This window comes from Cebidichthys violaceus, unplaced genomic scaffold (genome assembly GCF_023349555.1).
Source record: "Cebidichthys violaceus isolate CVI_PGR_0920_01 unplaced genomic scaffold, fCebVio1.0.p SCAF_29, whole genome shotgun sequence".
Taxonomy (NCBI): Eukaryota; Metazoa; Chordata; class Actinopteri; order Perciformes; family Stichaeidae; genus Cebidichthys; species Cebidichthys violaceus.
This window is the reverse complement of record NW_027176472.1, coordinates 2747064-2759042: the sequence shown is the minus strand read 5'-3', so window position 1 is coordinate 2759042 and position 11979 is coordinate 2747064. Positions and strand designations below refer to the sequence as shown.

The 11979-nt window shown below is 43.5% G+C and overlaps 1 protein-coding gene across 1 annotated transcript in view; it reads left to right on the top strand.

Annotated features, from left to right (window-relative positions):
- uqcc1 (ubiquinol-cytochrome c reductase complex assembly factor 1) overlaps window positions 1-72 on the top strand; it is an 11173-nt gene extending 11101 nt beyond the window's left edge. The window contains exon 9 of the mRNA XM_068722245.1: window positions 1-72. This exon is cut by the window's left edge and continues 759 nt beyond it. The gene's annotated coding sequence lies outside the window, so the exon portion shown is untranslated.
- The last annotated feature ends 11907 nt before the right edge of the window (window positions 73-11979 follow it).

The following is an 11979-nucleotide window of genomic DNA, read 5'->3' as shown; positions in this document are numbered from 1 at the left end:
ATAAACCACAAGAGTTGTTTTGTTTTTTTTTGTTTGTTTTTAAAAAAATGAATAAATAAAATGTTATCTGGATGTTTGAAACTACCGAGCCTTGTTTTTTGTGACCTAAAAAATGCAAAAAAAAATGTAGCTTCTTTGCTTTGTAGCTTGTTAGCCTAGCATGCTAACGTAGAGTTAATAACACGATGAATGTCTCAACGCTGCAGAACAGAAGCTACATGGTGCCGATTGAGTCTCGTTGTGTTGTTTGAGTTTCACAATAAGAGCCCAAAAAAGGACCTTTTTGTCATTTTCAGACCCCTGGATCAATAAATACGTTTGTATCTTGAGAATCAAACATATTTTTCTTGGTTCATCCAGATATAATACAATCCGACGTGAAGCTCCGTGAGGAACATGAACATTTAGAGGAGGTAGTACTTCCTGATTGAATGATGTAACGGCATGTACTTTAACTAACGGCAGCTTTAGTGTGTACTAGAAGTAAAATATACAAAGTACTGTGATTTGTAACGCAGCTTCTCGCTCATAATGACAGTAGGAGACAAACTCATATTCCACTCAAACTATAATTCATTTAGTTTTTAGCTAAATTGAAGCTTTAATTCTACAAAATTGATAAACTTCATTTAACTTGCAGGTTCTGCTTTGGGCCTGCAGAGGGCGCCACACTCCAGCTGATAATGATGCAGCGTCTGAAGCACCTTTTTTTAATATTTCATATCATTATATTATTACTTCACGTTTGATTTTGAGCCCACACACACACACACACATTCACACGTTGACATTTAGGTGTTTTATTGAGACCAGGGAGGAAAACTTTTTTCCCCAAAAAGTCTTTGTTTACCTTTCTTTTTTTTCTCCGGTTCCTCCTGGTAACGCCGTGTTTAACGTCACATTGCTATGAATTATGGGTAAATACCCGTGGGCAAAATCCTGCAGAAATGCTGGCCCAATCCCAACCTCCACTCACTCAGACTCACGGACCTGTCCTGTCAAACTCCTCCGCAGTTTGAGTCTCTCTCAGATATTTTGAGCTCTTTATGAACACTTTACGTAAGTCTGCACCTTCTGCAGACTTTGCCCAAGGGAGTTACCCACAATTCATAGCAAAGTCTCTGCAGGTGTGTGAGCGTTTGCGAATGTTCCTCATAGAGCGCAGCCAGTCGAACACGTTTAACACGCGTGACCATGAACAGGCCGATGCTGAAGCCTCCAGTCGGTCAGGTTCAAATCGGGGGATTTTATTTGGTGTATTTGACTCTAAAGCGTGGTGAAAGGAGGATATTTAGTGGGTTAACTTGATAACTATTGTATCCGTTCATAAAGAAACCAGTTTTACCAGAGCGACGGTGTTATGCTCAGCCTCGTTCTCTCTCAGTCCGTCCTGCGTCTGACCTGCCTCGGCACCTAAACATATAGAACTTCATTTATATACTTTGCAGACGATGATCTGTTGTTGGTACTTAAGTTATACTTAAGTCACATTTATTCTCAGTGACAATCTGCACAACTGAGGTTGCAGCATCTGAATATACATGTTGTGCTAATTCATCCAGTAGATGTCAGAAGCTACAGCATTTCACTGAATGAGTAAAAAAAACGTTGACTGGCAAAATCAGATACAATTCATCCTCTGGGGATCATGAACGTCGGTATCAAAGCAATCATCAAACATCAACCTCAACGTTTGGCGCTGCAGGAGAAGTCAGATGATCGCCAAAGTCAGTCGGGTTCATCCTCTGGGGACCATGAACGTCTGTACAATATTCCATGGCACTCCATCCAGCAGTTGTTGAGATATTTCCCTCTGCACCGAAGAGATGAACTTGCCAAAAACAAACAGGTTTGCTTTTGTTTGAGATCAAAGACACTCAGTTTTCTCCCACCAGGAGAGTTCGGCTCCGTTTGTGTGCCAGGACTTAAACTGGGTCACTAACCAGGTTTCATTACGGGAGGATCCCAGGGTGACAGAGTCGGTTTTCTGACATCTGGGTCACAGAGAAGTCGAGACCTCGTCGCACCGCTGCAGATCAAACTTCGTTTTACTCTTCGAGCTCCATGGAGAAATGTACGTAAGAAGAAATCGACAGATTTGAATCGGTTTAGTACCAAATTGAACGCATTCAGCTTTGAGTGCGTTCTGGGAGTATTTCATTAAAATGCGTGAGCTGCTAGAACACGTTTTGAACAGCCTGCACAATCAAACGCTCCAGCGGTTCTTAAGTCAGAAGAGTTTTGTCGCTCCAGGTGACACATCACACCCAAAAAACACTCACATACCACGCATGCATGAAGGAATCTCTCCCTGGAATAAAGGTTGGTCCTCTTCAGAGGACGATGAGGGAGGACCTTGAGTTCCTCTGAACCTGCACGAACAAGAATCCTGCAGTGCTCGTCGTCTTCCTGCATTTCTGTTTTATAACACAAAGTTTTCCCCCACATATATCCATCGTCTCTCCAGGTCTCTTCTGTCACTTTATTCTTTATGAAGGGTAAACTCTGCACGGCTCATTTTCATGATGTCTTAGTTACAAAAACGTTTAAAGAAGAAATGTTCCGTCCTACACATGTCCGTTTTTAGCTAGCTCCTTGGACGTTTATGTCGGTCCTCTGCACTGAAATATCTCAACGACTGCTTGACAGAGTGCCATCAAATTTGGTGCAGACGTTCATGATCCCCAGAGGATGAACCCTGCTTACGCTTGTTGTCACAAGTCAGAATCTCCCTGCTTTTGTTGCTCGAACTGTGTGGAAACAGAGTAAAAAATGAACAACTCATAACAACTTTGCATGAAGAAATCTCCAGATATCATCAATTGTTTGCTAAACTAAGATAGCAAATGCGGTAAACATGAGTTAACATTGTCTTTGTGAGCATGTTAGCATGCTGATGCTAGCATTACGCATGAAGCCTTAAGACCTAGCATGACTGTAGACTCTTAGTCTTGTTAAAATGTCCTCTTTTTTTTTAGCCCTGGTCTTTGTGATGTTGGTAAAAATGCGTTAAAATAATTGTGAAAACTTGTGTTGTCCACACGGCGATGGTCGGTCTGCAGGATGGCAACAGACCCCAGAGACATTTTCCAGCTGTGAGATCTGCATGTAAGAAGCAATGAATCAGCCGTCCACCAAATGACATTATGAAATATTAAATGTCTAAAATACAGGGTTGTGTTTGACGTGACAGCTGTCGGGCTAGCAGTGTTTGCTTACAGTGGTTTTAATATTCTGATCATATTCACACCGCCGGGACATTTTTTTTTTAGCACAAAGTGTTTTCATAAAGCGGCTCATGACTCAGTCGTCATTTTTTCCAGAGCGCTCCAGCCTTGTGGTTCGTGTTCAGCCTCACTTATTTTTCGGTCTTCAGCTTTGCCTCCATTTATTTGTTCTGTGTCGTCACCGAGCGTCATCCGTCAGCGGCTCCGTCAGTGTTTGTGATCTACTTCAAAGTTCACCAGCATGACTCAGTGAGTATCTTTAGGAAAAAAAGGCCTCCGGGTCACCCTGCAGCGCTTGTTTACTTTGGTTTGATAAGGCGTGTTTGGTTCTTTGCTTTCTCACCTTTGGCACACACACACACACACACACACACACACACACACACACACACACACATACATGCACAGACGTCTTCACTCTTCACAATCGTGTTGGGCGATTCAGCAACTCAGCGATGTCCAGAGTCAATGCAGGAGTCAATGTGCCTCTTATGTGGTGGGAATGTCTGAATGTTAGTCTGGAGACTAAAGCTGAACAACAGTTGATGTCAGCTTTTGAGACTTTAGGGATGGAAATGTTGGTCAGTCCTCTACTTTGGTCCAGATCAGGCGACAACCTCCGGTTCTGCTGAGTGAAGCCAAAGCTTCATGTGTTAAGGCTGCATTCTCTCTAGTGTCCACCAGGGGGCGACTCCTCTGGTTGTATAGAAGTCTAGTCTAAAATGACTCTACTTCTCTCTTGATTTATTCCCTCAGTAAACATTGTAAACATGAGTTTATGGTCTCAATCTCTAGTTTACAGTCTTCTTCAATACAGCATGATGTTCATTTAGTACATTATGCTCCATTTAGAGTCAAACAGACCATAAAGCAGGGGACTTACTGTGATTGGCAGGTCTCTACCAGAGACGTATACGACGTCTCTACGTCACTCCTCCTCAGTCCAAATATGGTCACTTCCTGTTCACTGGTTGATAAAAAAACAAGATGGCGACAGGAGCTGTGCATTAAGAATAACTCTATAGAAATAGACCATCTTCTCTCTGATGGTCTGTTTGCTGAAGGAGGTCTGATAGAGGATCAGGATCAGTGAAATCTAATGTCCTTGTCTGTCACACGAGTAATATCTCAGGTTTTCTACTAACTCGCCTTTCTTTTCATCGTTTCTGTCGCTCGTTTCTTTACACGTCTCCACAAACTCATCATCTACTCTCCCTGAAATGTGATCTGGGATGCTGCTGAATTCAACAACGAGTCCTCTTGAGGGTCTCTCTCGTGTTGCAGAGCCGCTCTGTAGGTTTTAGAACTTCTGAGTCCGGGCGTCCCGACAACAGATCTTCTGTGTGGTTTATTTTAATTTTGACCTTTTCATTTTTTGGCCTTTTCTCTTTCGTCAGAGAGAACAAATTGTCTTTTGACAACGCTCACAGTCTCACACTCCGAGGCATGAGCTGCAACCTTTAGCTGCTACCCGGCGCCACTTCATCGAAGCCGTTCTGTCAGAGTGTTGGAAGCTGTGGGTGGAGAGAGAAAGTCTGTTTGTTCTCCAGCAGGAAGATATCAAAGAAGTGGACTCTACCGGGAACATTTCAGTTTGTAGATCGTGAACCATCGTCTGACTTCGACGATTTGGAAAACTTATTCACTTATTCACTTTCTTGGTGAGAAAGTGAATAATTTGCATGACATTTGCATTACGCGGGACACAAACAGTGGTCTCCTGGGTGAAAGTCCTGTTTGTTTTTTCACCCATTCATCCACCGTCGCAACCAACCAGACGCTACGTCACTCAGTCACATGACGTAGTAGTTTTGTCGACCCTAAATCTAACCGCCACCGTTTTCACAACGTCAACGTTTTGGACAACAAACAGGATTTTCACCCAGGAGACCGTTGTTCGTGTCCTGGGTGAAACCTAAAGTCAACGTCCCGGTGGCAATCATGGTTGCCGAGAAAAGGCAACTAACTAGGACTTTGCGATACACATCACTCAGGCTGATATTTTAGCACAATTACACAATGCAACTACTACACTCTGCACTCACCTCTTCATGTTTGTGAATAACTGTTTTGCAGTTTGAATCATGAATAAGACATTTTAGTGACAATTGCGAGACACAAATAATTGTCTTACGCTTTAACGCATCAAGCGGACATTTTTAACACAAGAACCGGTGTTACGGTTTAACCAGGGACCCTGTTAACTGGAGACCTTCAGCCGAACGCGTCAATTTGCAACAGCTGCCGTAACTACGACAACAACAGACGCATCGGTTAAACTGTAACACCGGGCAGTGAGTGGCGAACAGCTGTTTGTGTGGCGTCACTTCCTGTTTTCTTCACTTTCATTCCCCTGGGTCCCAAGTCCCTCCATGTACCAACGTACATTTATAACAAATACCACACATATTACACGGTACTCAGCGTTGCATATGTGTCTGACCAAAATACAGAAAAAAGCAAAAAATAAATGATTAATTAAAATTATTTTTGTTGAGTTTTTAAAGTGTTTTTGTTTGGAATATGTATAATAAGCATATCATTTAGTTATCGCTACTGAGAATTTAACAAACATAAAAAAACATGACGTAGATAATAAAAGTGCGCAATACACTACTTTTGAATTCATTATTATTTTGTGATTAATCGCGATTAAAAATTTAAATCGTTGCCCAGCACTAATATATATATATATATATATATATATATACATATGTATATATGTATATATATATATATATATATATATGTATATATATATATATATATATATATATATATATATATATATATATAAGTCTCAAAGCAGCATTTCCTTCTTGTGTGGCTGCAGATGGATTTGGATTCTTGTTGTGGAATCAAGCAGCACATGAAGCTCACTGTTCACAGAGTGAATGAACACTGTGGGTGTTAATAGCTGCGAGTGTGTTTGTGCAATCCTGCAATTACTGTCCATGAGAATATGTCCTCAACCAGAATTAATCAGAGATACATAGTGTTAATTACCGCCTGCTGAAAGCCACTCAGATGTATTACATCTTTGTCTTCACGTTTGTTTCTTTAACGCGACGTGGTTGTTGGTTGTTGTTGAACTGTACCATCCTTCCTCAGAAATATTAAAATCTCTCTGCAGCCTTTCAGACAAAGAACAGAGTTCCTTTATGAAACGCTGGGCCATTCACGGCGCAGACGGTCGTCTCGAGTTAACTCTGGATCCGGTCCAGTGCGTCTGCCTTGATGTTGGTTATGTAACACACGCCGCTGACTTCATGCTGACGTCTTTGTGTGTTGTTGTTGTTGCATGAACGCATGCACGGTGTAGCAGCAGAGGAGCGAGAGGCCGCACCGTACACCGTGTGTAGGAAGGCTGAACGGGGGAGAAAGTGCGAGAAGAGAGGCATTATGGGAGTGTGAGAGGGTAATGGGGGGGCAGGTTTAACCTGATCTGTAAAGGGGGGGGGGGTGCTTCTCCACTGTCAGTATGTCACACAAAGACACACAAGCGCACATTTGCATTCCATGTATTTCCCCTGAATCATCTTACTGTACTCGACTCCCTCTGATAGTATCGCATATGTGTGTGTGTGTGTGTGCAGTTTATTCTGTACCAGCCGGTGGTTAAAGTGGTAATACCACAGAGTAAGATTACTCACACAACCACAGTGTGTGTGTGTGTGTGTGTGTGTGTGTGTGTGTGTGTGTGTGTGCATGAGGTTCTTCTACAGTAGATGGAGCTGCTGTGGACGTATTTTACTCTTCTAAAAGAATTACATGAACCTCTTTACTTTGCTGTCAGACGGAACTGAAGCTGTTGTCTGTGATCTCTACAAAAAGACACCAGACTCCATTCATAAAAACAGTGATTTTACCTCTCAGAACACAGGAGCTGCGAGGTAAAAGTACTGTTTTTTTTTTGTCAATGGAGTCTGGTGTCTTTGAAGAGAGCACAGATTAACGGCTTCAGGTCCCCGTCGGAACGAAATGAAACAAGAATTTTTGCATATTTAAATGTAACATTTCAGAAAAACTTGTGATGCAAAAAATAGACCCCTGTTCCTGTGTGAAAGGAACAACTCGAGCTGCACCGAGAACATGTGAGAACCCGGTGTGCGGCCACAGAACATGCAACACGGTAACGTTGTTTAACGCGTATTTTGGGTTATTGAAAAAAAAAAAATGTCCAAGATTCCGTTCGATGTGACGAACGTCTGAACGGGTTCAACAAAAAAGTCTGCTACTGATTTATGTAAATCTCCAACATGAGAACAATCGCACTCATGTTAACATGTAAACAATGTTGAATGCATGATTGTAGTGAGAGAGAGGACATTGTGACTGTGTCGTGTTTTTATAGTTTGGCATTTGAAGCATTTGACTGATTTCCAGAAGTGGGTGTTGCCCGTTAACGCGGCCGACAGAAGCAGCGCGGTCCGTGGTCGTATCCTGATGCACAGTACCTTAAACATGTAACTGGGTGGAGCATGTATGTGTGATGTGGTACATCGGCGGATTACGAGACTGAAATAGGACCTGTCCACCTTTCATACACAGTAGCAAAGCAAAGAGACATTAAAGTTGTTAAGCTTCTTTTTGTTGTTGTCTTGTGTCTCATTGTAGTCGTTACGCAGCTCTTTGTGGTCATTTTGTGTCTCCTTGTAGTTTTTTTAGTCTTTTTGTATTTTTTTATGGTTATTTTGTCCCTTTTGCAGATGTTTTGAGTCTCTTTGTAATAATATTGTGTCTCTTTTGATAGTCATGTGTATCTTTGTGGTCTCTTTGTGTCTCTTTGCCACTGTCTTGCATATCTTTGTAGTTGCTTTGTGTCTCTTTGAAGTCCTTTTTACTCTCTTTGTAGTTATTTAGTGTGTCTTTGTATTTCTTTTGCATCTCTTTATAGTTGCTTTGTGTCTCTTTGAAGTCCTTTTTAGTCTCTTTGTAGTTGCTTTGTGTGTCTCTGTCGTCATTATGTGTCTCTTTGTAGTTCTATTGTGTCACTTTGTAATAGTTTTGGTCTTTTTGTAGCTTTCTTTCTTTAGTGTCTCTTTGTATTTGTGTTGCATCTCTTTGTAGTCTTTATGTGTCTCTTTGCAGCTGTTTTACATCCATTGGTTTTGGTCTCTTTGATGTCTTTGTGTGTCTCTTTGTAGTCCTTTAATGTTTCTTTGTGTTTATTTGAAGTCTCTACCTGGTATGTAACTCTTTAAGTGACATTTTGTAAGTGAAGGCCCCCGGCCCCGTGCCCGGTAGGCCCCTTCAGTACTCCATCCGTGATTTGATTTCCACGCCACCAGGTAGTCAACTGGATGCAGCTGGTGCAGGCGAGTTCACTTGATTTGTTTTTAAGAGCAGGTGCGTCGGCTGCAAGAAAAGCTGCTCGACAACAAAGACGAACCGTCCGAAAAATGCGACCGAGGCGAGGCGGCTTGCGTGAGACGTCCCATCGGCGGGATTACGTGAGCGATCTGCACTTACGTAACACTGCTGCGCATTCTTACTCCGAGGTAAAAAGGCTGGTTTGTGTGCTGCTGGAGTTCCCCCCCCCCCAGTCAGTGATAAATGGTTTAGAGGACTATGCAGTAATGCCCACCGGTACACTATGGAGCCACGATGTTGTTCAACCTCTCTGACCGTTATCTGGATTCACAGCTTCAACTCTCGCAATTCATTTAAAGTGCTGACAAATACCATTTATTATGAGCCGCGTGACATTACACTCAGGTCCTTTGTGTCTGCTGTTCAGGCAGATAATTATCAAAAACAATGCAAAAGTATCAGGGAGCAAAGTCATTGTTTCCTTATCCACTTATTCAATAAAGCACTTTTAGAACAGTGTTTCCTTTGATCGTGATCCAAACCGAGGAGCCTTTTTTAAAACGCCTAAGTGAACGTTTTAAGGACATAAGTCGTCCTTATCTTCACTGCCAACCACTAACTCTGTTAAACACTCTCACTGCTTTGTTCTGTGTGTGTGTGTGTGTGTGTGTGTGTGTTTGCAGTCCCATTTGTTCCAACAAGGAGACACTCTAATTGTTACAGCATGACAGATGTCTCTGCTGTATGTTCCACTTACAACACGCATGAAGGAAGCGCGTGAGCTTTACTTGTTGATGCAAAAGATTGAAACCAGTCCTTCCACTTCTCCACCCGCCTTCAGCGTAAACTTCCCCCCTCAACCTGCTCTGTGTTTGCTCGTTTGTGACGTACTGTACGTCGCAGTATTTTGGGCATTTTGTTTGTTGTGTTCGTCACTCTGTTCTCCGCGTTCCCACGCTTTTAACACGTGAAGCGTTTGACTTCACTATTCAGAACGGAGGTTGCCGGCGTTCAGACCGAACAGCGTCGTAGAGCCCACAATCCACCGTTAGCACCGTTAGCATCATTAGCACCGTTAGCACCGTTAGCTACCAGTATTTCCACTTTCTGCTACTTTATACTTCTACTCTGCTATAATCCAGAGGAAGATATTGTCTTTTTTTTTTACTGCAGTACATTTATCTGACGGATTGTTACCTTTCAAATTAAAATTTTACTTCAAAATAAAACAACAAAAGTTTCTACTTTTTTGGGGGGGTTGTGACTTCTTACAAAGACAAAAGTGTCCCGTTTTGTTCCACCAAAGAGACGTTTCCCCTCCAAACGTGGACGATGGTTTCATTTAAATTTCTGTTCTGATGATCAACGTTTCACTGAGAACTAAGACTCGAGCCGAGCCGCAAGGCAAAGCTCTCTATCTACGTCCTTCGTTCCTACCTTCACCTGTGGTCATGTGAACCGGGTCGTGACCCAAAGAATTAGATCGCAGGTACAAGCGGCCGAAATGGGTTTCCTCAGGAGGGTGGCAGGCGTCTCCCTTAGAGATAGGGTGAGAAGTTCGGTCATCCGTGAGGGACTCGGAGTAGAGCCGCTGCTCCTTTGCGTGGAAAGGAGCCAGTTGAGGTGGTTTTGGGCATCTGGTAAGGATGCCGCCTGTGCGCCTCCCCTAGGGAGGTGTTCCAGGCACGAACCGGCTGAGAGGAGACCCCCGAGGGAGGCCCGGGACCAGGTGGAGGGACTATATCTCCAAACTGGTCCTGGGAGCGCCTCAGGATCCCCCCAGTCAGAGCTGGCTGATGTGGCACCGGGGAAACGGAAGTTTGGGGTCCACCTGCTGGAGCTGTTGCCCCCGAGACCCGATCCCGGATAAGCGGTTGACGATGAGATGAGACTAAGACTAGAGTTAGTTTATTCTTCTTCTCTCCGGTTAATCATTTACCTTGTGACCCTTTGGAGGGGCCCGGCCCCTATGTTGGGACCCACTGGACTAAACTAGCAAGCTGTATATAAATGAACTAAAGCAGCTGTAAGAGTGACGCGCTGCTTCAGCACCAGGAGACATTTTACTGAAGATACTTTTACTTCTGGATTATTTTGAATGCAGGACTACATTGACATGAATCTATTGTAATGGATCACAATAGTCTTCCTGTCCTCCTCCCAACTCTACCACACAGTCACGAGTGCTCCTTCAGAAGTTGTTTGCATTGTGACTCAAACGAAGTGACTTCCCCCACAGCTCGACGCCGGCTGACTCGCCTCAGTCATGTGACCGCAAGTCTCTAACGTTCACACCTGCAAACAGGAAGTCATCGAGTCACTCCTAAGACGCTCATTAACGTCTATTTTAATGAGTAATAATTGAGTTGTGCTTCTATGTAAGCAGATTATATATGTGTGTAAACATGAACACGGTGATGAGAAGAATCCCGTTGATGCCGAGAGAGAAAAATACTCTGACTTGCAACACATCAGTTAGAACTTCAGTGACAGGAACTCTGAGACGTCTCTGAGGTTTGATTGACGGGTGATCCGTGGTGCGGACAGACGGGTCGGCCTCCTCTTATTTTGTTTGCACTGAAGATGTCGGAGATAACGTTCAAAACCAGAACCACCGGTTTGACTCTCTCCTCTTATGGACTTGACACTGAAACATGACATTTGAGAGGTGAAACTTTCCGTGACCTCTCGACCCTGAACGTATCCGAGTCTCAGTCGCAACGGGAGAGAAGGTCGTCGACTTCGACACCCGTGACCCGAGCGTACGCGAAACCGGATCCCTCGTTTACGATAAGCGTCAGCACACTTACACAAACACCGCACAGCGATGGTGTCAGTCAGGAGCTGTTGCATCGGTGGAGGTGTCTCTGCTCCGCCCTGTTGGGTCAATATTTAATCCCGCGTGAGACGTGGACTCCTCGCGGATGTTTACGGCCGATTGACGGACGTCGGTGCAGCGGTACCTGGAGGGGAAAGTACTTTCTGTCTCTTTCCTCTCTGCTGGGTGAGACGACCCCTGTGACCGTTTGACCCTCGGCGTCGACCCCTAAAAAAAAATCCATTTAGGACGAGTTCAGACACATTCTGCGGTTAATTTGATCACGTTGCTCCCCCGGGGGAGGAGGGGGGAGGAGGAGGGGGGAAGGGTGTATGATGAGTCCTTTCTCCTTCTAATGATCTCTGACTCTCTGACGTTCGAGAACACTTTGTGTGTTTTACGGGTTTCAAGCTTTGCTCAGAATTCTGTGGGAAAAGATTCCTGGAGAGGAAAATAAAAAAAACAAAGAAGAAGAATCAGAAGTGAAAATATAAAGAGTATAAGAAGTGAGGCTAACACCAGTGGGATATATAGAATAATAGCATTAATTCATGAAAAAATAAAAGTAATATTTTTTCAGGATATTGAGCGGAATATTTGGCAACGATGAGTAACGAACGC